General features: G+C 44.3%; 16 non-coding genes across 16 annotated transcripts; all 16 read left to right on the forward strand.

The window, feature by feature from the left end:
* Nucleotides 1-474: 474 nt before the first annotated feature.
* LOC125735926 (5S ribosomal RNA) lies at nucleotides 475-593 on the forward strand. The gene has a single exon (XR_007395211.1). It is a non-coding gene; the product is annotated as a 5S ribosomal RNA (ribosomal RNA).
* A 1,075-nt stretch (nucleotides 594-1,668) lies between these two features.
* Nucleotides 1,669-1,787, forward strand: LOC125736656 (5S ribosomal RNA). The gene has a single exon (XR_007395932.1). It is a non-coding gene; the product is annotated as a 5S ribosomal RNA (ribosomal RNA).
* A 1,076-nt stretch (nucleotides 1,788-2,863) lies between these two features.
* LOC125736580 (5S ribosomal RNA) lies at nucleotides 2,864-2,982 on the forward strand. Its single transcript, XR_007395857.1, has one exon. It is a non-coding gene; the product is annotated as a 5S ribosomal RNA (ribosomal RNA).
* A 1,078-nt stretch (nucleotides 2,983-4,060) lies between these two features.
* Nucleotides 4,061-4,179, forward strand: LOC125733821 (5S ribosomal RNA). The gene has a single exon (XR_007393156.1). It is a non-coding gene; the product is annotated as a 5S ribosomal RNA (ribosomal RNA).
* Nucleotides 4,180-5,429: 1,250 nt separating this feature from the next.
* Nucleotides 5,430-5,548, forward strand: LOC125736828 (5S ribosomal RNA). Its single transcript, XR_007396096.1, has one exon. It is a non-coding gene; the product is annotated as a 5S ribosomal RNA (ribosomal RNA).
* Nucleotides 5,549-6,626: 1,078 nt separating this feature from the next.
* On the forward strand, nucleotides 6,627-6,745 carry LOC125733823 (5S ribosomal RNA). The gene has a single exon (XR_007393158.1). It is a non-coding gene; the product is annotated as a 5S ribosomal RNA (ribosomal RNA).
* A 1,249-nt stretch (nucleotides 6,746-7,994) lies between these two features.
* On the forward strand, nucleotides 7,995-8,113 carry LOC125729586 (5S ribosomal RNA). Its single transcript, XR_007390019.1, has one exon. It is a non-coding gene; the product is annotated as a 5S ribosomal RNA (ribosomal RNA).
* Nucleotides 8,114-9,190: 1,077 nt separating this feature from the next.
* Nucleotides 9,191-9,309, forward strand: LOC125729597 (5S ribosomal RNA). The gene has a single exon (XR_007390030.1). It is a non-coding gene; the product is annotated as a 5S ribosomal RNA (ribosomal RNA).
* Nucleotides 9,310-10,385: 1,076 nt separating this feature from the next.
* On the forward strand, nucleotides 10,386-10,504 carry LOC125733824 (5S ribosomal RNA). Its single transcript, XR_007393159.1, has one exon. It is a non-coding gene; the product is annotated as a 5S ribosomal RNA (ribosomal RNA).
* Nucleotides 10,505-11,582: 1,078 nt separating this feature from the next.
* On the forward strand, nucleotides 11,583-11,701 carry LOC125734810 (5S ribosomal RNA). Its single transcript, XR_007394113.1, has one exon. It is a non-coding gene; the product is annotated as a 5S ribosomal RNA (ribosomal RNA).
* A 1,077-nt stretch (nucleotides 11,702-12,778) lies between these two features.
* On the forward strand, nucleotides 12,779-12,897 carry LOC125733825 (5S ribosomal RNA). The gene has a single exon (XR_007393160.1). It is a non-coding gene; the product is annotated as a 5S ribosomal RNA (ribosomal RNA).
* A 1,080-nt stretch (nucleotides 12,898-13,977) lies between these two features.
* LOC125734061 (5S ribosomal RNA) lies at nucleotides 13,978-14,096 on the forward strand. The gene has a single exon (XR_007393388.1). It is a non-coding gene; the product is annotated as a 5S ribosomal RNA (ribosomal RNA).
* A 1,076-nt stretch (nucleotides 14,097-15,172) lies between these two features.
* LOC125731088 (5S ribosomal RNA) lies at nucleotides 15,173-15,291 on the forward strand. Its single transcript, XR_007391375.1, has one exon. It is a non-coding gene; the product is annotated as a 5S ribosomal RNA (ribosomal RNA).
* A 1,075-nt stretch (nucleotides 15,292-16,366) lies between these two features.
* LOC125735187 (5S ribosomal RNA) lies at nucleotides 16,367-16,485 on the forward strand. Its single transcript, XR_007394486.1, has one exon. It is a non-coding gene; the product is annotated as a 5S ribosomal RNA (ribosomal RNA).
* A 1,124-nt stretch (nucleotides 16,486-17,609) lies between these two features.
* LOC125735723 (5S ribosomal RNA) lies at nucleotides 17,610-17,728 on the forward strand. The gene has a single exon (XR_007395015.1). It is a non-coding gene; the product is annotated as a 5S ribosomal RNA (ribosomal RNA).
* A 1,079-nt stretch (nucleotides 17,729-18,807) lies between these two features.
* LOC125734811 (5S ribosomal RNA) lies at nucleotides 18,808-18,926 on the forward strand. The gene has a single exon (XR_007394114.1). It is a non-coding gene; the product is annotated as a 5S ribosomal RNA (ribosomal RNA).
* The last annotated feature ends 947 nt before the right edge of the window (nucleotides 18,927-19,873 follow it).

The raw sequence follows: 19,873 nt of genomic DNA on the forward strand, positions 1-19,873 counted from the left end.
CTGGCTGCAGCCTGCAGTATGGACTTGTTGGTGTGTGTAGCTCCCAGTGTTCTGACAGCGCGACGTTTTGGGGAAGCATGTGATTCAGCAGCTACCAGTGGGCTTCGTGCAGCGGAGATTTTGTGGCTGTTAGCGGAGTTGATAACAGAGGGTCGTTAAGAGAAGCCTGCATGCAGTAGGCAAAGGAGTAATGTTTGCCGGCGGGGGACGTGCGGCGATTAACCTGTGCGGTAGTGAAAAGGAGTTAAAAAGAAGGAAGTGTGCGGATGCGGAAAGAATGGAATAATTGTGGTAGGCTGCCGGCTGAGTAGTTTGGTGAATGTTTGGTGTGGGTCCGGCGCTGCCGATTGGATGGTGGAGCTGCAGTGTGAGTCAGATAAAAAAAAAAAAAAGAACATTAGTAGGATCCAATGGGACCAACTGGCATGTATAGAGGCGTGTAATGCAAAAGGGCTGTTTTTGGTAGCATCTCTCGCTTACGGCCATACCACCCTGAACACGCCCGATCTCATCTGATCTCGGAAGCCAAGCAAGGTAGGGTCTGGTTAGTACTTGGATGGGAGACCTCCTGGGCATACCAGGTGCTGTAAGCTTTTCTCACTTTTACTTTATACAGGGGGCGCTCCACTTCACGATTAATATAAATCTAGCACTCCCCTTTCATTTTACTATTTTATATATATATTTTTTTTCTCTCTTTCATAAAGCCAGCTTTTAGAAACCGTTTTACTCTAAATACTTCCTGGTAATTCTAGGTGCTGTAAGCTGTTCGTGCCTTTATTCCACCAGGGCGCGATCTTCTCACAAACTTGAAGACTGTCACTCCCCATTCACGTTTTACAACTTATTGTTAATGATAAAGAGACAGCTTTTTACACACAGTTTTAAACAAAGTACTGATATTATTCCTCTTCAACTGACCGCTTTGTTTTCTATGCAAAAACCACTTTGCCACAGAAGACTCGATATTATTGGCATAGCAAGTTCTGCTCTTCTCCTTTCAAAACTTGCTAAAAGCTGTATTTAAAAGAACAGATTGGCCGGGGTAATTCACACCCTTCAATGCCAGCTTAATGTTTAGGTTAGTGGGAATCACAGAGGAATTAGGGATGGAAACTTCTTTGCTGGTGGTAGAAGCGGTCTGGTGAATTTTTAGAGAGAAGAGGCCGTCGATGTTTGAATGTAGAAAATTGTTCTGGCTGCAGCCTGCAGTATGGACTTGTTGGTGTGTGTAGCTCCCAGTGTTCTGACAGCGCGACGTTTTGGGGAAGCATGTGATTCAGCAGCTACCAGTGGGCTTCGTGCAGCGGAGATTTTGTGGCTGTTAGCGGAGTTGATAACAGAGGGTCGTTAAGAGAAGCCTGCATGCAGTAGGCAAAGGAGTAATGTTTGCCGGCGGGGGACGTGCGGCGATTAACCTGTGCGGTAGTGAAAAGGAGTTAAAAAGAAGGAAGTGTGCGGATGCGGAAAGAATGGAATAATTGTGGTAGGCTGCCGGCTGAGTAGTTTGGTGAATGTTTGGTGTGGGTCCGGCGCTGCCGATTGGATGGTGGAGCTGCAGTGTGAGTCAGATAAAAAAAAAAAAAGAACATTAGTAGGATCCAATGGGACCAACTGGCATGTATAGAGGCGTGTAATGCAAAAGGGCTGTTTTTGGTAGCATCTCTCGCTTACGGCCATACCACCCTGAACACGCCCGATCTCATCTGATCTCGGAAGCCAAGCAAGGTAGGGTTTGGTTAGTACTTGGATGGGAGACCTCCTGGGCATACCAGGTGCTGTAAGCTTTTCTCACTTTTACTTTATACAGGGGGCGCTCCACTTCACGATTAATATAAATCTAGCACTCCCCTTCCATTTTACTATTTTATATATATATTTTTTTTCTCTCTTTCATAAAGCCAGCTTTTAGAAACCGTTTTACTCTAAATACTGCCTGGTAATTCTAGGTGCTGTAAGCTCTTCGTGCCTTTATTCCACCAGGGCGCGATCTTCTCACAAACTTGAAGACTGTCACTCCCCATTCACGTTTTACAACTTATTGTTAATGATAAAGAGACAGCTTTTTACACACAGTTTTAAACAAAGTACTGATATTATTCCTCTTCAACTGACCGCTTTGTTTTCTATGCAAAAACCACTTCGCCACAGAAGACTCGATATTATTGGCATAGCAAGTTCTGCTCTTCTCCTTTCAAAACTTGCTAAAAGCTGTATTTAAAAGAACAGATTGGCCGGGGTAATTCACACCCTTCAATGCCAGCTTAATGTTTAGGTTAGTGGGAATCACAGAGGAATTAGGGATGGAAACTTCTTTGCTGGTGGTAGAAGCGGTCTGGTGAATTTTTAGAGAGAAGAGGCCGTCGATGTTTGAATGTAGAAAATTGTTCTAGCTGCAGCCTGCAGTATGGACTTGTTGGTGTGTGTAGCTCCCAGTGTTCTGACAGCGCGACGTTTTGGGGAAGCATGTGATTCAGCAGCTACCAGTGGGCTTCGTGCGGCGGAGATTTTGTGGCTGTTAGCGGAGTTGATAACAGAGGGTCGTTAAGAGAAGCCTGCATGCAGTAGGCAAAGGAGTAATGTTTGCCGGCGGGGGACGTGCGGCGATTAACCTGTGCGGTAGTGAAAAGGAGTTAAAAAGAAGGAAGTGTGCGGATGCGGAAAGAATAGAATAATTGTGGTAGGCTGCCGGCTGAGTAGTTTGGTGAATGTTTGGTGTGGGTCCGGCGCTGCCGATTGGATGGTGGGGCTGCAGTGTGAGTCAGATAAAAAAAAAAAAAAGAACATTAGTAGGATCCAATGGGACCAACTGGCATGTATAGAGGCGTGTAATGCAAAAGGGCTGTTTTTGGTAGCATCTCTCGCTTACGGCCATACCACCCTGAACACGCCCGATCTCGTCTGATCTCAGAAGCCAAGCAGGGTAGGGTCTGGTTAGTACTTGGATGGGAGACCTCCTGGGCATACCAGGTGCTGTAAGCTTTTCTCACTTTTACTTTATACAGGGGGCGCTCCACTTCACGATTAATTTAAAACTAGCACTCCCCTTCCATTTTACTATTTTAAATATATTTTTTTTTCTCTCTTTCATAAAGCCAGCTTTTAGAAACCGTTTTACTCTAAATACTTCCTGGTAATTCTAGGTGCTGTAAGCTGTTCGTGCCTTTATTCCACCAGGGCGCGATCTTCTCACAAACTTGAAGACTGTCACTCCCCATTCACGTTTTACAACTTATTGTTAATGATAAAGAGACAGCTTTTTACACACAGTTTTAAACAAAGTACTGATATTATTCCTCTTCAACTGACCGCTTTGTTTTCTATGCAAAAACCACTTCGCCACAGAAGACTCGATATTATTGGCATAGCAAGGTCTGCTCTTCTCCTCCTTTCAAAACTTGCTAAAAGCTGTATTTAAAAGAACAGATTGGCCGGGGTAATTCACACCCTTCAATGCCAGCTTAATGTTTAGGTTAGTGGGAATCACAGAGGAATTAGGGATGGAAACTTCTTTGCTGGTGGTAGAAGCGGTCTGGTGAATTTTTAGAGAGAAGAGGCCGTCGATGTTTGAATGTAGAAAATTGTTCTGGCTGCAGCCTGCAGTATGGACTTGTTGGTGTGTGTAGCTCCCAGTGTTCTGACAGCGCGACGTTTTGGGGAAGCATGTGATTCAGCAGCTACCAGTGGGCTTCGTGCGGCGGAGATTTTGTGGCTGTTAGCGGAGTTGATAACAGAGGGTCGTTAAGAGAAGCCTGCATGCAGTAGGCAAAGGAGTAATGTTTGCCGGCGGGGGACGTGCGGCGATTAACCTGTGCGGTAGTGAAAAGGAGTTAAAAAGAAGGAAGTGTGCGGATGCGGAAAGAATGGAATAATTGTGGTAGGCTGCCGGCTGAGTAGTTTGGTAAATGTTTGGTGTGGGTCCGGCGCTGCCGATTGGATGGTGGGGCTGCAGTGTGAGTCAGATAAAAAAAAAAAAAAGAACATTAGTAGGATCCAATGGGACCAACTGGCATGTATAGAGGCGTGTAATGCAAAAGGGCTGTTTTTGGTAGCATCTCTCGCTTACGGCCATACCACCCTGAACACGCCCGATCTCGTCTGATCTCGGAAGCTAAGCAGGGTAGGGTCTGGTTAGTACTTGGATGGGAGACCTCCTGGGCATACCAGGTGCTGTAAGCTTTTCTCACTTTTACTTTATACAGGGGGCGCTCCACTTCACGATTAATTTAAATCTAGCACTCCCCTTCCATTTTACTATTTTATATATATATATTTTTTCTCTCTTTCATAAAGCCAGCTTTTAGAAACCGTTTTACTCTAAATACTTCCTGGTAATTCTAGGTGCTGTAAGCTTTTCTCACTTTTACTTTATACAGGGGGCGCTCCACTTCACGATTAATATAAATCTAGCACTCCCCTTTCATTTTACTATTTTATATATATATTTTTTTTCTCTCTTTCATAAAGCCAGCTTTTAGAAACCGTTTTACTCTAAATACTTCCTGGTAATTCTAGGTGCTGTAAGCTGTTCGTGCCTTTATTCCACCAGGGCGCGATCTTCTCACAAACTTGAAGACTGTCACTCCCCATTCACGTTTTACAACTTATTGTTAATGATAAAGAGACAGCTTTTTATACACAGTTTTAAACAAAGTACTGATATTATTCCTCTTCAACTGACCGCTTTGTTTTCTATGCAAAAACCACTTTGCCACAGAAGACTCGATATTATTGGCATAGCAAGTACTGCTCTTCTCCTTTCAAAACTTGCTAAAAGCTGTATTTAAAAGAACAGATTGGCCGGGGTAATTCACACCCTTCAATGCCAGCTTAATGTTTAGGTTAGTGGGAATCACAGAGGAATTAGGGATGGAAACTTCTTTGCTGGTGGTAGAAGCGGTCTGGTGAATTTTTAGAGAGAAGAGGCCGTCGATGTTTGAATGTAGAAAATTGTTCTGGCTGCAGCCTGCAGTATGGACTTGTTGGTGTGTGTAGCTCCCAGTGTTCTGACAGCGCGACGTTTTGGAGAAGCATGTGATTCAGCAGCTAACAGTGGGCTTCGTGCGGCGGAGATTTTGTGGCTGTTAGCGGAGTTGATAACAGAGGGTCGTTAAGAGAAGCCTGCATGCAGTAGGCAAAGGAGTAATGTTTGCCGGCGGGGGACGTGCGGCGATTAACCTGTGCGGTAGTGAAAAGGAGTTAAAAAGAAGGAAGTGTGCGGATGCGGAAAGAATAGAATAATTGTGGTAGGCTGCCGGCTGAGTAGTTTGGTGAATGTTTGGTGTGGGTCCAGCGCTGCCGATTGGATGGTGGGGCTGCAGTGTGAGTCAGATAAAAAAAAAAAAAAGAACATTAGTAGGATCCAATGGGACCAACTGGCATGTATAGAGGCGTGTAATGCAAAAGGGCTGTTTTTGGTAGCATCTCTCGCTTACGGCCATACCACCCTGAACACGCCCGATCTCGTCTGATCTCAGAAGCCAAGCAGGGTAGGGTCTGGTTAGTACTTGGGTGGGAGACCTCCTGGGCATACCAGGTGCTGTAAGCTTTTCTCACTTTTACTTTATACAGGGGGCGCTCCACTTCACGATTAATTTAAAACTAGCACTCCCCTTCCATTTTACTATTTTAAATATATTTTTTTTTCTCTCTTTCATAAAGCCAGCTTTTAGAAACCGTTTTACTCTAAATACTTCCTGGTAATTCTAGGTGCTGTAAGCTGTTCGTGCCTTTATTCCACCAGGGCGCGATCTTCTCACAAACTTGAAGACTGTCACTCCCCATTCACGTTTTACAACTTATTGTTAATGATAAAGAGACAGCTTTTTACACACAGTTTTAAACAAAGTACTGATATTATTCCTCTTCAACTGACCGCTTTGTTTTCTATGCAAAAACCACTTCGCCACAGAAGACTCGATATTATTGGCATAGCAAGGTCTGCTCTTCTCCTCCTTTCAAAACTTGCTAAAAGCTGTATTTAAAAGAACAGATTGGCCGGGGTAATTCACACCCTTCAATGCCAGCTTAATGTTTAGGTTAGTGGGAATCACAGAGGAATTAGGGATGGAAACTTCTTTGCTGGTGGTAGAAGCGGTCTGGTGAATTTTTAGAGAGAAGAGGCCGTCGATGTTTGAATGTAGAAAATTGTTCTGGCTGCAGCCTGCAGTATGGACTTGTTGGTGTGTGTAGCTCCCAGTGTTCTGACAGCGCGACGTTTTGGGGAAGCATGTGATTCAGCAGCTACCAGTGGGCTTCGTGCGGCGGAGATTTTGTGGCTGTTAGCGTAGTTGATAACAGAGGGTCGTTAAGAGAAGCCTGCATGCAGTAGGCAAAGGAGTAATGTTTGCCGGCGGGGGACGTGCGGCGATTAACCTGTGCGGTAGTGAAAAGGAGTTAAAAAGAAGGAAGTGTGCGGATGCGGAAAGAATGGAATAATTGTGGTAGGCTGCCGGCTGAGTAGTTTGGTAAATGTTTGGTGTGGGTCCGGCGCTGCCGATTGGATGGTGGGGCTGCAGTGTGAGTCAGATAAAAAAAAAAAAAAGAACATTAGTAGGATCCAATGGGACCAACTGGCATGTATAGAGGCGTGTAATGCAAAAGGGCTGTTTTTGGTAGCATCTCTCGCTTACGGCCATACCACCCTGAACACGCCCGATCTCGTCTGATCTCGGAAGCTAAGCAGGGTAGGGTCTGGTTAGTACTTGGATGGGAGACCTCCTGGGCATACCAGGTGCTGTAAGCTTTTCTCACTTTTACTTTATACAGGGGGCGCTCCACTTCACGATTAATTTAAATCTAGCACTCCCCTTCCATTTTACTATTTTATATATATATATTTTTTCTCTCTTTCATAAAGCCAGCTTTTAGAAACCGTTTTACTCTAAATACTTCCTGGTAATTCTAGGTGCTGTAAGCTTTTCTCACTTTTACTTTATACAGGGGGCGCTCCACTTCACGATTAATATAAATCTAGCACTCCCCTTTCATTTTACTATTTTATATATATATTTTTTTTCTCTCTTTCATAAAGCCAGCTTTTAGAAACCGTTTTACTCTAAATACTTCCTGGTAATTCTAGGTGCTGTAAGCTGTTCGTGCCTTTATTCCACCAGGGCGCGATCTTCTCACAAACTTGAAGACTGTCACTCCCCATTCACGTTTTACAACTTATTGTTAATGATAAAGAGACAGCTTTTTATACACAGTTTTAAACAAAGTACTGATATTATTCCTCTTCAACTGACCGCTTTGTTTTCTATGCAAAAACCACTTTGCCACAGAAGACTCGATATTATTGGCATAGCAAGTACTGCTCTTCTCCTTTCAAAACTTGCTAAAAGCTGTATTTAAAAGAACAGATTGGCCGGGGTAATTCACACCCTTCAATGCCAGCTTAATGTTTAGGTTAGTGGGAATCACAGAGGAATTAGGGATGGAAACTTCTTTGCTGGTGGTAGAAGCGGTCTGGTGAATTTTTAGAGAGAAGAGGCCGTCGATGTTTGAATGTAGAAAATTGTTCTGGCTGCAGCCTGCAGTATGGACTTGTTGGTGTGTGTAGCTCCCAGTGTTCTGACAGCGCGACGTTTTGGAGAAGCATGTGATTCAGCAGCTAACAGTGGGCTTCGTGCGGCGGAGATTTTGTGGCTGTTAGCGGAGTTGATAACAGAGGGTCGTTAAGAGAAGCCTGCATGCAGTAGGCAAAGGAGTAATGTTTGCCGGCGGGGGACGTGCGGCGATTAACCTGTGCGGTAGTGAAAAGGAGTTAAAAAGAAGGAAGTGTGCGGATGCGGAAAGAATGGAATAATTGTGGTAGGCTGCCGGCTGAGTAGTTTGGTGAATGTTTGGTGTGGGTGCGGCGCTGCCGATTGGATGGTGGTGCTGCAGTGTGAGTCAGATAAAAAAAAAAAAAGAACATTAGTAGGATCCAATGGGACCAACTGGCATGTATAGAGGCGTGTAATGCAAAAGGGCTGTTTTTGGTAGCATCTCTCGCTTATGGCCATACCACCCTGAACACGCCCGATCTCGTCTGATCTCGGAAGCCAAGCAGGGTAGGTTCTGGTTAGTACTTGGATGTGAGACCACCTGGGAATACCAGGTGCTGTAAGCTTTTCTCACTTTTACTTTATACAGGGGGCGCTCCACTTCACGATTAATTTAAATCTATCACTCCCCTTCCATTTTACTATTTTATATATATATTTTTATTTTCTCTCTTTCATAAAGGCAGCTTTTACACACCGTTTTACTCTAAATACTGCCTGGTAATTCTAGGTGCTGTAAGCTCTTCGTGCCTTTATTCCACCAGGGCGCGATCTTCTCACAAACTTGAAGACTGTCACTCCCCATTCACGTTTTACAACTTATTGTTAATGATAAAGAGACAGCTTTTTACACACAGTTTTAAACAAAGTACTGATATTATTCCTCTTCAACTGACCGCTTTGTTTTCTATGCAAAAACCACTTCGCCACAGAAGACTCGATATTATTGGCATAGCAAGTTCTGCTCTTCTCCTTTCAAAACTTGCTAAAAGCTGTATTTAAAAGAACAGATTGGCCGGGGTAATTCACACCCTTCAATGCCAGCTTAATGTTTAGGTTAGTGGGAATCACAGAGGAATTAGGGATGGAAACTTCTTTGCTGGTGGTAGAAGCGGTCTGGTGAATTTTTAGAGAGAAGAGGCCGTCGATGTTTGAATGTAGAAAATTGTTCTGGCTGCAGCCTGCAGTATGGACTTGTTGGTGTGTGTAGCTCCCAGTGTTCTGACAGCGCGACGTTTTGGAGAAGCATGTGATTCAGCAGCTAACAGTGGGCTTCGTGCGGCGGAGATTTTGTGGCTGTTAGCGGAGTTGATAACAGAGGGTCGTTAAGAGAAGCCTGCATGCAGTAGGCAAAGGAGTAATGTTTGCCGGCGGGGGACGTGCGGCGATTAACCTGTGCGGTAGTGAAAAGGAGTTAAAAAGAAGGAAGTGTGCGGATGCGGAAAGAATGGAATAATTGTGGTAGGCTGCCGGCTGAGTAGTTTGGTGAATGTTTGGTGTGGGTGCGGCGCTGCCGATTGGATGGTGGTGCTGCAGTGTGAGTCAGATAAAAAAAAAAAAAGAACATTAGTAGGATCCAATGGGACCAACTGGCATGTATAGAGGCGTGTAATGCAAAAGGGCTGTTTTTGGTAGCATCTCTCGCTTATGGCCATACCACCCTGAACACGCCCGATCTCGTCTGATCTCGGAAGCCAAGCAGGGTAGGTTCTGGTTAGTACTTGGATGTGAGACCACCTGGGAATACCAGGTGCTGTAAGCTTTTCTCACTTTTACTTTATACAGGGGGCGCTCCACTTCACGATTAATTTAAATCTATCACTCCCCTTCCATTTTACTATTTTATATATATATTTTTATTTTCTCTCTTTCATAAAGGCAGCTTTTACACACCGTTTTACTCTAAATACTGCCTGGTAATTCTAGGTGCTGTAAGCTCTTCGTGCCTTTATTCCACCAGGGCGCGATCTTCTCACAAACTTGAAGACTGTCACTCCCCATTCACGTTTTACAACTTATTGTTAATGATAAAGAGACAGCTTTTTACACACAGTTTTAAACAAAGTACTGATATTATTCCTCTTCAACTGACCGCTTTGTTTTCTATGCAAAAACCACTTCGCCACAGAAGACTCGATATTATTGGCATAGCAAGTTCTGCTCTTCTCCTTTCAAAACTTGCTAAAAGCTGTATTTAAAAGAACAGATTGGCCGGGGTAATTCACACCCTTCAATGCCAGCTTAATGTTTAGGTTAGTGGGAATCACAGAGGAATTAGGGATGGAAACTTCTTTGCTGGTGGTAGAAGCGGTCTGGTGAATTTTTAGAGAGAAGAGGCCGTCGATGTTTGAATGTAGAAAATTGTTCTGGCTGCAGCCTGCAGTATGGACTTGTTGGTGTGTGTAGCTCCCAGTGTTCTGACAGCGCGACGTTTTGGAGAAGCATGTGATTCAGCAGCTAACAGTGGGCTTCGTGCGGCAGAGATTTTGTGGCTGTTAGCGGAGTTGATAACAGAGGGTCGTTAAGAGAAGCCTGCATGCAGTAGGCAAAGGAGTAATGTTTGCCGGCGGGGGACGTGCGGCGATTAACCTGTGCGGTAGTGAAAAGGAGTTAAAAAGAAGGAAGTGTGCGGATGCGGAAAGAATGGAATAATTGTGGTAGGCTGCCGGCTGAGTAGTTTGGTGAATGTTTGGTGTGGGTGCGGCGCTGCCGATTGGATGGTGGTGCTGCAGTGTGAGTCAGATAAAAAAAAAAAAAAACAGGAGTAGGATCCAATGGGACTAACTGGCATGTATAGACGCGTGTAATGCAAAAGGGCTGTTTTTGGTAGCATCTCTCGCTTACGGCCATACCACCCTGAACACGCCCGATCTCGTCTGATCTCGGAAGCTAAGCAGGGTAGGGTCTGGTTAGTACTTGGATGGGAGACCTCCTGGGCATACCAGGTGCTGTAAGCTTTTCTCACTTTTACTTTATACAGGGGGCGCTCCACTTCACGATTAATTTAAATCTAGCACTCCCCTTCCATTTTACTATTTTATATATATATTTTTTTCTCTCTTTCATAAAGCCAGCTTTTAGAAACCGTTTTACTCTAAATACTTCCTGGTAATTCTAGGTGCTGTAAGCTGTTCGTGCCTTTATTCCACCAGGGCGCGATCTTCTCACAAACTTGAAGACTGTCACTCCCCATTCACGTTTTACAACTTATTGTTAATGATAAAGAGACAGCTTTTTACACACAGTTTTAAACAAAGTACTGATATTATTCCTCTTCAACTGACCGCTTTGTTTTCTATGCAAAAACCACTTCGCCACAGAAGACTCGATATTATTGGCATAGCAAGGTCTGCTCTTCTCCTCCTTTCAAAACTTGCTAAAAGCTGTATTTAAAAGAACAGATTGGCCGGGGTAATTCACACCCTTCAATGCCAGCTTAATGTTTAGGTTAGTGGGAATCACAGAGGAATTAGGGATGGAAACTTCTTTGCTGGTGGTAGAAGCGGTCTGGTGAATTTTTAGAGAGAAGAGGCCGTCGATGTTTGAATGTAGAAAATTGTTCTGGCTGCAGCCTGCAGTATGGACTTGTTGGTGTGTGTAGCTCCCAGTGTTCTGACAGCGCGACGTTTTGGGGAAGCATGTGATTCAGCAGCTACCAGTGGGCTTCGTGCGGCGGAGATTTTGTGGCTGTTAGCGGAGTTGATAACAGAGGGTCGTTAAGAGAAGCCTGCATGCAGTAGGCAAAGGAGTAATGTTTGCCGGCGGGGGACGTGCGGCGATTAACCTGTGCGGTAGTGAAAAGGAGTTAAAAAGAAGGAAGTGTGCGGATGCGGAAAGAATGGAATAATTGTGGTAGGCTGCCGGCTGAGTAGTTTGGTAAATGTTTGGTGTGGGTCCGGCGCTGCCGATTGGATGGTGGGGCTGCAGTGTGAGTCAGATAAAAAAAAAAAAAAGAACATTAGTAGGATCCAATGGGACCAACTGGCATGTATAGAGGCGTGTAATGCAAAAGGGCTGTTTTTGGTAGCATCTCTCGCTTATGGCCATACCACCCTGAACACGCCCGATCTCGTCTGATCTCGGAAGCTAAGCAGGGTAGGGTGTGGTTAGTACTTGGATGGGAGACCTCCTGGGAATACCAGGTGCTGTAAGCTTTTCTCACTTTTACTTTATACAGGGGGCGCTCCACTTCACGATTAATTTAAATCTATCACTCCCCTTCCATTTTACTATTTTATATATATATATATTTTTTTCTCTCATTCATAAAGGCAGCTTTTAGAAACTGTTTTACTCTAAATACTTCCTGGTAATTCTAGGTGCTATAAGCTGTTCGTGCCTTTATTCCACCAGGGCGCGATCTTCTCACAAACTTGAAGACTGTCACTCCCCATTCACGTTTTACAACTTATTGTTAATGATAAAGAGACAGCTTTTTACACACAGTTTTAAACAAAGTACTGATATTATTCCTCTTCAACTGACCGCTTTGTTTTCTATGCAAAAACCACTTCGCCACAGAAGACTCGATATTATTGGCATAGCAAGTTCTGCTCTTCTCCTTTCAAAACTTGCTAAAAGCTGTATTTAAAAGAACAGATTGGCCGGGGTAATTCACACCCTTCAATGCCAGCTTAATGTTTAGGTTAGTGGGAATCACAGAGGAATTAGGGATGGAAACTTCTTTGCTGGTGGTAGAAGCGGTCTGGTGAATTTTTAGAGAGAAGAGGCCGTCGATGTTTGAATGTAGAAAATTGTTCTGGCTGCAGCCTGCAGTATGGACTTGTTGGTGTGTGTAGCTCCCAGTGTTCTGACAGCGCGACGTTTTGGAGAAGCATGTGATTCAGCAGCTAACAGTGGGCTTCGTGCGGCAGAGATTTTGTGGCTGTTAGCGGAGTTGATAACAGAGGGTCGTTAAGAGAAGCCTGCATGCAGTAGGCAAAGGAGTAATGTTTGCCGGCGGGGGACGTGCGGCGATTAACCTGTGCGGTAGTGAAAAGGAGTTAAAAAGAAGGAAGTGTGCAGATGCGGAAAGAATGGAATAATTGTGGTAGGCTGCCGGCTGAGTAGTTTGGTGAATGTTTGGTGTGGGTGCGGCGCTGCCGATTGGATGGTGGTGCTGCAGTGTGAGTCAGATAAAAAAAAAAAAAAACAGGAGTAGGATCCAATGGGACTAACTGGCATGTATAGACGCGTGTAATGCAAAAGGGCTGTTTTTGGTAGCATCTCTCGCTTACGGCCATACCACCCTGAACACGCCCGATCTCGTCTGATCTCGGAAGCTAAGCAGGGTAGGGTCTGGTTAGTACTTGGATGGGAGACCTCCTGGGCATACCAGGTGCTGTAAGCTTTTCTCACTTTTACTTTATACAGGGGGCGCTCCACTTCACGATTAATTTAAATCTAGCACTCCCCTTCCATTTTACTATTTTATATATATATTTTTTTCTCTCTTTCATAAAGCCAGCTTTTAGAAACCGTTTTACTCTAAATACTTCCTGGTAATTCTAGGTGCTGTAAGCTGTTCGTGCCTTTATTCCACCAGGGCGCGATCTTCTCACAAACTTGAAGACTGTCACTCCCCATTCACATTTTACAACTTATTGTTAATGATAAAGAGACAGCTTTTTACACACAGTTTTAAACAAAGTACTGATATTATTCCTCTTCAACTGACCGCTTTGTTTTCTATGCAAAAACCACTTCGCCACAGAAGACTCGATATTATTGGCATAGCAAGTTCTGCTCTTATCCTTTCAAAACTTGCTAAAAGCTGTATTTAAAAGAACAGGTTGGCCGGGGTAATTCACACCCTTCAATGCCAGCTTAATGTTTAGGTTAGTGGGAATCACAGAGGAATTAGGGATGGAAACTTCTTTGCTGGTGGTAGAAGCGGTCTGGTGAATTTTTAGAGAGAAGAGGCCGTCGATGTTTGAATGTAGAAAATTGTTCTGGCTGCAGCCTGCAGTATGGACTTGTTGGTGTGTGTAGCTCCCAGTGTTCTGACAGCGCGACGTTTTGGGGAAGCATGTGATTCAGCAGCTACCAGTGGGCTTCGTGCGGCGGAGATTTTGTGGCTGTTAGCGGAGTTGATAACAGAGGGTCGTTAAGAGAAGCCTGCATGCAGTAGGCAAAGGAGTAATGTTTGCCGGCGGGGGACGTGCGGCGATTAACCTGTGCGGTAGTGAAAAGGAGTTAAAGAGAAGGAAGTGTGCGGATGCGGAAAGAATGGAATAATTGTGGTAGGCTGCCGGCTGAGTAGTTTGGTGAATGTTTGGTGTGGGTCCGGCGCTACCGATTGGATGGTGGTGCTGCAGTGTGAGTCAGATAAAAAAAAAAAAAAAAAAAAAACAGGAGTAGGATCCACTTGGACTAACTGGCATGTATAGATTCGTGTAATGCAAATGGGCTGTTTTTGGTAGCATCTCTCGCTTACGGCCATACCACCCTGAACACGCCCGATCTCGTCTGATCTCGGAAGCTAAGCAGGGTAGGGTATGGTTAGTACTTGGATGGGAGACCACCTGGGAATACCAGGTGCTGTAAGCTTTTCTCACTTTTACTTTATACAGGGGGCCCTCCACTTCACGATTAATTTAAATCTATCACTCCCCTTACGTTTTACTATTTTATATATATATTTTTTTTCGCTCATTCATAAAGGCAGCTTTTGCACACCGTTTAACTCTAAATACTGCCTGGTAATTCTAGGTGCTGTAAGCTGTTCGTGCCTTTCTTCCACCAGGGCGCGATCTTCTCACAAACTTGAAGACTGTCACTCCCCATTCACGTTTTACAACTTATTGTTAATGATAAAGAGACAGCTTTTTACACACAGTTTTAAACAAAGTACTGATATTATTACTCTTAAACTGACCGCTTTGTTTTCTATGCAAAAACCACTTCGCCACAGAAGACTCGATATTATTGGCATAGCAAGTTCTGCTCTTCTCCTTTCAAAACTTGCTAAAAGCTGTATTTAAAAGAACAGATTGGCCGGGGTAATTCACACCCTTCAATGCCAGCTTAATGTTTAGGTTAGTGGGAATCACAGAGGAATTAGGGATGGAAACTTCTTTGCTGGTGGTAGAAGCGGTCTGGTGAATTTTTAGAGAGAAGAGGCCGTCGATGTTTGAATGTAGAAAATTGTTCTGGCTGCAGCCTGCAGTATGGACTTGTTGGTGTGTGTAGCTCCCAGTGTTCTGACAGCGCAACGTTTTGGGGAAGCATGTGATTCAGCAGCTACCAGTGGGCTTCGTGCGGCGGAGATTTTGTGGCTGTTAGCGGAGTTGATAACAGAGGGTCGTTAAGAGAAGCCTGCATGCAGTAGGCAAAGGAGTAATGTTTGCTGGCGGGGGACGTGCGGCGATTAACCTGTGCGGTAGTGAAAAGGAGTTAAAAAGAAGGAAGTGTGCGGATGCGGTAAGAATGGAATAATTGTGGTAGGCTGCCGGCTGAGTAGTTTGGTGAATGTTTGGTGTGGGTCCGGCGTTGCCGATTGGATGGTGGGGCTGCAGTGTGAGTCAGATAAAAAAAAAAAAAAAACCAGGAGTAGGATCCAATGGGACCAACTGGCATGTATAGAGGCGTGTAATGCAAAAGGGCTGTTTTTGGTAGCATCTCTCGCTTATGGCCATACCACCCTGAACACGCCCGATCTCGTCTGATCTCGGAAGCTAAGTAGGGTAGGGTCTGGTTAGTACTTGGATGGGAGACCACCTGGGACTACCAATTGCTGTAAGCTTTTCTCACTTTTACTTTAAACGGGGGGCGCTCCACTTCACGATTAATTTAAATCTATCACTCCCCTTCCATTTTACTATTTTATATATATATTTTTTTTCTCTCTTTCATAAAGCCAGCTTTTAGAAACCGTTTTACTCTAAATACTTCCTGGTAATTCTAGGTGCTGTAAGCTGTTCGTGCCTTTATTCCACCAGGGCGCGATCTTCTCACAAACTTGAAGACTGTCACTCCCCATTCACGTTTTACAACTTATTGTTAATGATAAAGAGACAGCTTTTTACACACAGTTTTAAACAAAGTACTGATATTATTCCTCTTCAACTGACCGCTTTGTTTTCTATGCAAAAACCACTTCGCCACAGAAGACTCGATATTATTGGCATAGCAAGTTCTGCTCTTCTCCTTTCAAAACTTGCTAAAAGCTGTATTTAAAAGAACAGATTGGCCGGGGTAATTCACACCCTTCAATGCCAGCTTAATGTTTAGGTTAGTGGGAATCACAGAGGAATTAGGGATGGAAACTTCTTTGCTGGTGGTAGAAGCGGTCTGGTGAATTTTTAGAGAGAAGAGGCCGTCGATGTTTGAATGTAGAAAATTGTTCTAGCTGCAGCCTGCAGTATGGACTTGTTGGTGTGTGTAGCTCCCAGTGTTCTGACAGCGCGACGTTTTGGGGAAGCATGTGATTCAGCAGCTACCAGTGGGCTTCGTGCGGCGGAGATTTTGTGGCTGTTAGCGGAGTTGATAACAGAGGGTCGTTAAGAGAAGCCTGCATGCAGTAGGCAAAGGAGTAATGTTTGCCGGCGGGGGACGTGCGGCGATTAACCTGTGCGGTAGTGAAAAGGAGTTAAAGAGAAGGAAGTGTGCGGATGCGGAAAGAATGGAATAATTGTGGTAGGCTGCCGGCTGAGTAGTTTGGTGAATGTTTGGTGTGGGTCCAGCGCTGCAGATTGGATGGTGGTGCTGCAGTGTGAGTCAGATAAAAAAAAAAAAAGAACATTAGTAGGATCCAATGGGACCAACTGGCATGTATAGAGGCGTGTAATGCAAAAGGGCTGTTTTTGGTAGCATCTCTCGCTTACGGCCATACCACCCTGAACACGCCTGATCTCGTCTGATCTCGGAAGCTAAGCAGGGTAGGGTATGGTTAGTACTTGGATGGGAGACCACCTGGGAATACCAGGTGCTGTAAGCTTTTCTCACTTTTACTTTATACAGGGGGCCCTCCACTTCACGATTAATTTAAATCTATCACTCCCCTTCCATTTTACTATTTTATATATATATATATATATATATATATATATATATATATATATATATATATATATATATATTTCTCTCATTCATAAAGGCAGCTTTTACACACCGTTTTACTCTAAACACTTCCTGGTAATTCTAGGTGCTGTAAGCTGTTCGTGCCTTTATTCCACCAGGGCGCGATCTTCTCACAAACTTGAAGACTGTCACTCCCCATTCACGTTTTACAACTTATTGTTAATGATAAAGAGACAGCTTTTTACACACAGTTTTAAACAAAGTACTGATATTATTCCTCTTCAACTGACCGCTTTGTTTTCTATGCAAAAACCACTTCGCCACAGAAGACTCGATATTATTGGCATAGCAAGGTCTGCTCTTCTCCTCCTTTCAAAACTTGCTAAAAGCTGTATTTAAAAGAACAGATTGGCCGGGGTAATTCACACCCTTCAATGCCAGCTTAATGTTTAGGTTAGTGGGAATCACAGAGGAATTAGGGATGGAAACTTCTTTGCTGGTGGTAGAAGCGGTCTGGTGAATTTTTAGAGAGAAGAGGCCGTCGATGTTTGAATGTAGAAAATTGTTCTGGCTGCAGCCTGCAGTATGGACTTGTTGGTGTGTGTAGCTCCCAGTGTTCTGACAGCGCGACGTTTTGGGGAAGCATGTGATTCAGCAGCTACCAGTGGGCTTCGTGCGGCGGAGATTTTGTGGCTGTTAGCGGAGTTGATAACAGAGGGTCGTTAAGAGAAGCCTGCATGCAGTAGGCAAAGGAGTAATGTTTGCCGGCGGGGGACGTGCGGCGATTAACCTGTGCGGTAGTGAAAAGGAGTTAAAAAGAAGGAAGTGTGCGGATGCGGAAAGAATGGAATAATTGTGGTAGGCTGCCGGCTGAGTAGTTTGGTAAATGTTTGGTGTGGGTCCGGCGCTGCCGATTGGATGGTGGGGCTGCAGTGTGAGTCAGATAAAAAAAAAAAAAAGAACATTAGTAGGATCCAATGGGACCAACTGGCATGTATAGAGGCGTGTAATGCAAAAGGGCTGTTTTTGGTAGCATCTCTCGCTTATGGCCATACCACCCTGAACATGCCCGATCTCGTCTGATCTCGGAAGCTAAGCAGGGTAGGGTGTGGTTAGTACTTGGATGGGAGACCTCCTGGGAATACCAGGTGCTGTAAGCTTTTCTCACTTTTACTTTATACAGGGGGCGCTCCACTTCACGATTAATTTAAATCTATCACTCCCCTTCCATTTTACTATTTTATATATATATATTTTTTTTTCTCTCATTCATAAAGGCAGCTTTTAGAAACTGTTTTACTCTAAATACTTCCTGGTAATTCTAGGTGCTATAAGCTGTTCGTGCCTTTATTCCACCAGGGCGCGATCTTCTCACAAACTTAAAGACTGTCACTCCCCATTCACGTTTTACAACTTATTGTTAATGATAAAGAGACAGCTTTTTACACACAGTTTTAAACAAAGTACTGATATTATTCCTCTTCAACTGACCGCTTTGTTTTCTATGCAAAAACCACTTCGCCACAGAAGACTCGATATTATTGGCATAGCAAGTTCTGCTCTTCTCCTTTCAAAACTTGCTAAAAGCTGTATTTAAAAGAACAGATTGGCCGGGGTAATTCACACCCTTCAATGCCAGCTTAATGTTTAGGTTAGTGGGAATCACAGAGGAATTAGGGATGGAAACTTCTTTGCTGGTGGTAGAAGCGGTCTGGTGAATTTTTAGAGAGAAGAGGCCGTCGATGTTTGAATGTAGAAAATTGTTCTGGCTGCAGCCTGCAGTATGGACTTGTTGGTGTGTGTAGCTCCCAGTGTTCTGACAGCGCGACGTTTTGGGGAAGCATGTGATTCAGCAGCTACAAGTGGGCTTCGTGCAGCGGAGATTTTGTGGCTGTTAGCGGAGTTGATAACAGAGGGTCGTTAAGAGAAGCCTGCATGCAGTAGGCAAAGGAGTAATGTTTGCCGGCGGGGGACGTGCGGCGATTAACCTGTGCGGTAGTGAAAAGGAGTTAAAAAGAAGGAAGTGTGCGGATGCGGAAAGAATGGAATAATTGTGGTAGGCTGCCGGCTGAGTAGTTTGGTAAATGTTTGGTGTGGGTCCGGCGCTGCCGATTGGATGGTGGGGCTGCAGTGTGAGTCAGATAAAAAAAAAAAAAAGAACATTAGTAGGATCCAATGGGACCAACTGGCATGTATAGAGGCGTGTAATGCAAAAGGGCTGTTTTTGGTAGCATCTCTCGCTTATGGCCATACCACCCTGAACACGCCCGATCTCGTCTGATCTCGGAAGCTAAGCAGGGTAGGGTGTGGTTAGTACTTGGATGGGAGACCTCCTGGGAATACCAGGTGCTGTAAGCTTTTCTCACTTTTACTTTATACAGGGGGCGCTCCACTTCACGATTAATTTAAATCTATCACTCCCCTTCCATTTTACTATTTTATATATATATATATTTTTTTCTCTCATTCATAAAGGCAGCTTTTAGAAACTGTTTTACTCTAAATACTTCCTGGTAATTCTAGGTGCTATAAGCTGTTCGTGCCTTTATTCCACCAGGGCGCGATCTTCTCACAAACTTGAAGACTGTCACTCCCCATTCACGTTTTACAACTTATTGTTAATGATAAAGAGACAGCTTTTTACACACAGTTTTAAACAAAGTATTGATATTATTCCTCTTCAACTGACCGCTTTGTTTTCTATGCAAAAACCACTTCGCCACAGAAGACTCGATATTATTGGCATAGCAAGTTCTGCTCTTCTCCTTTCAAAACTTGCTAAAAGCTGTATTTAAAAGAACAGATTGGCCGGGGTAATTCACACCCTTCAATGCCAGCTTAATGTTTAGGTTAGTGGGAATCACAGAGGAATTAGGGATGGAAACTTCTTTGCTGGTGGTAGAAGCGGTCTGGTGAATTTTTAGAGAGAAGAGGCCGTCGATGTTTGAATGTAGAAAATTGTTCTGGCTGCAGCCTGCAGTATGGACTTGTTGGTGTGTGTAGCTCCCAGTGTTCTGACAGCGCGACGTTTTGGGGAAGCATGTGATTCAGCAGCTACAAGTGGGCTTCGTGCAGCGGAGATTTTGTGGCTGTTAGCGGAGTTGATAACAGAGGGTCGTTAAGAGAAGCCTGCATGCAGTAGGCAAAGGAGTAATGTTTGCCGGCGGGGGACGTGCGGCGATTAACCTGTGCGGTAGTGAAAAGGAGTTAAAAAGAAGGAAGTGTGCGGATGCGGAAAGAATGGAATAATTGTGGTAGGCTGCCGGCTGAGTAGTTTGGTAAATGTTTGGTGTGGGTCCGGCGCT

Source organism: Brienomyrus brachyistius, chromosome 2 (assembly GCF_023856365.1).
Source record: "Brienomyrus brachyistius isolate T26 chromosome 2, BBRACH_0.4, whole genome shotgun sequence".
In the NCBI taxonomy this organism is placed as follows: domain Eukaryota; kingdom Metazoa; phylum Chordata; class Actinopteri; order Osteoglossiformes; family Mormyridae; genus Brienomyrus; species Brienomyrus brachyistius.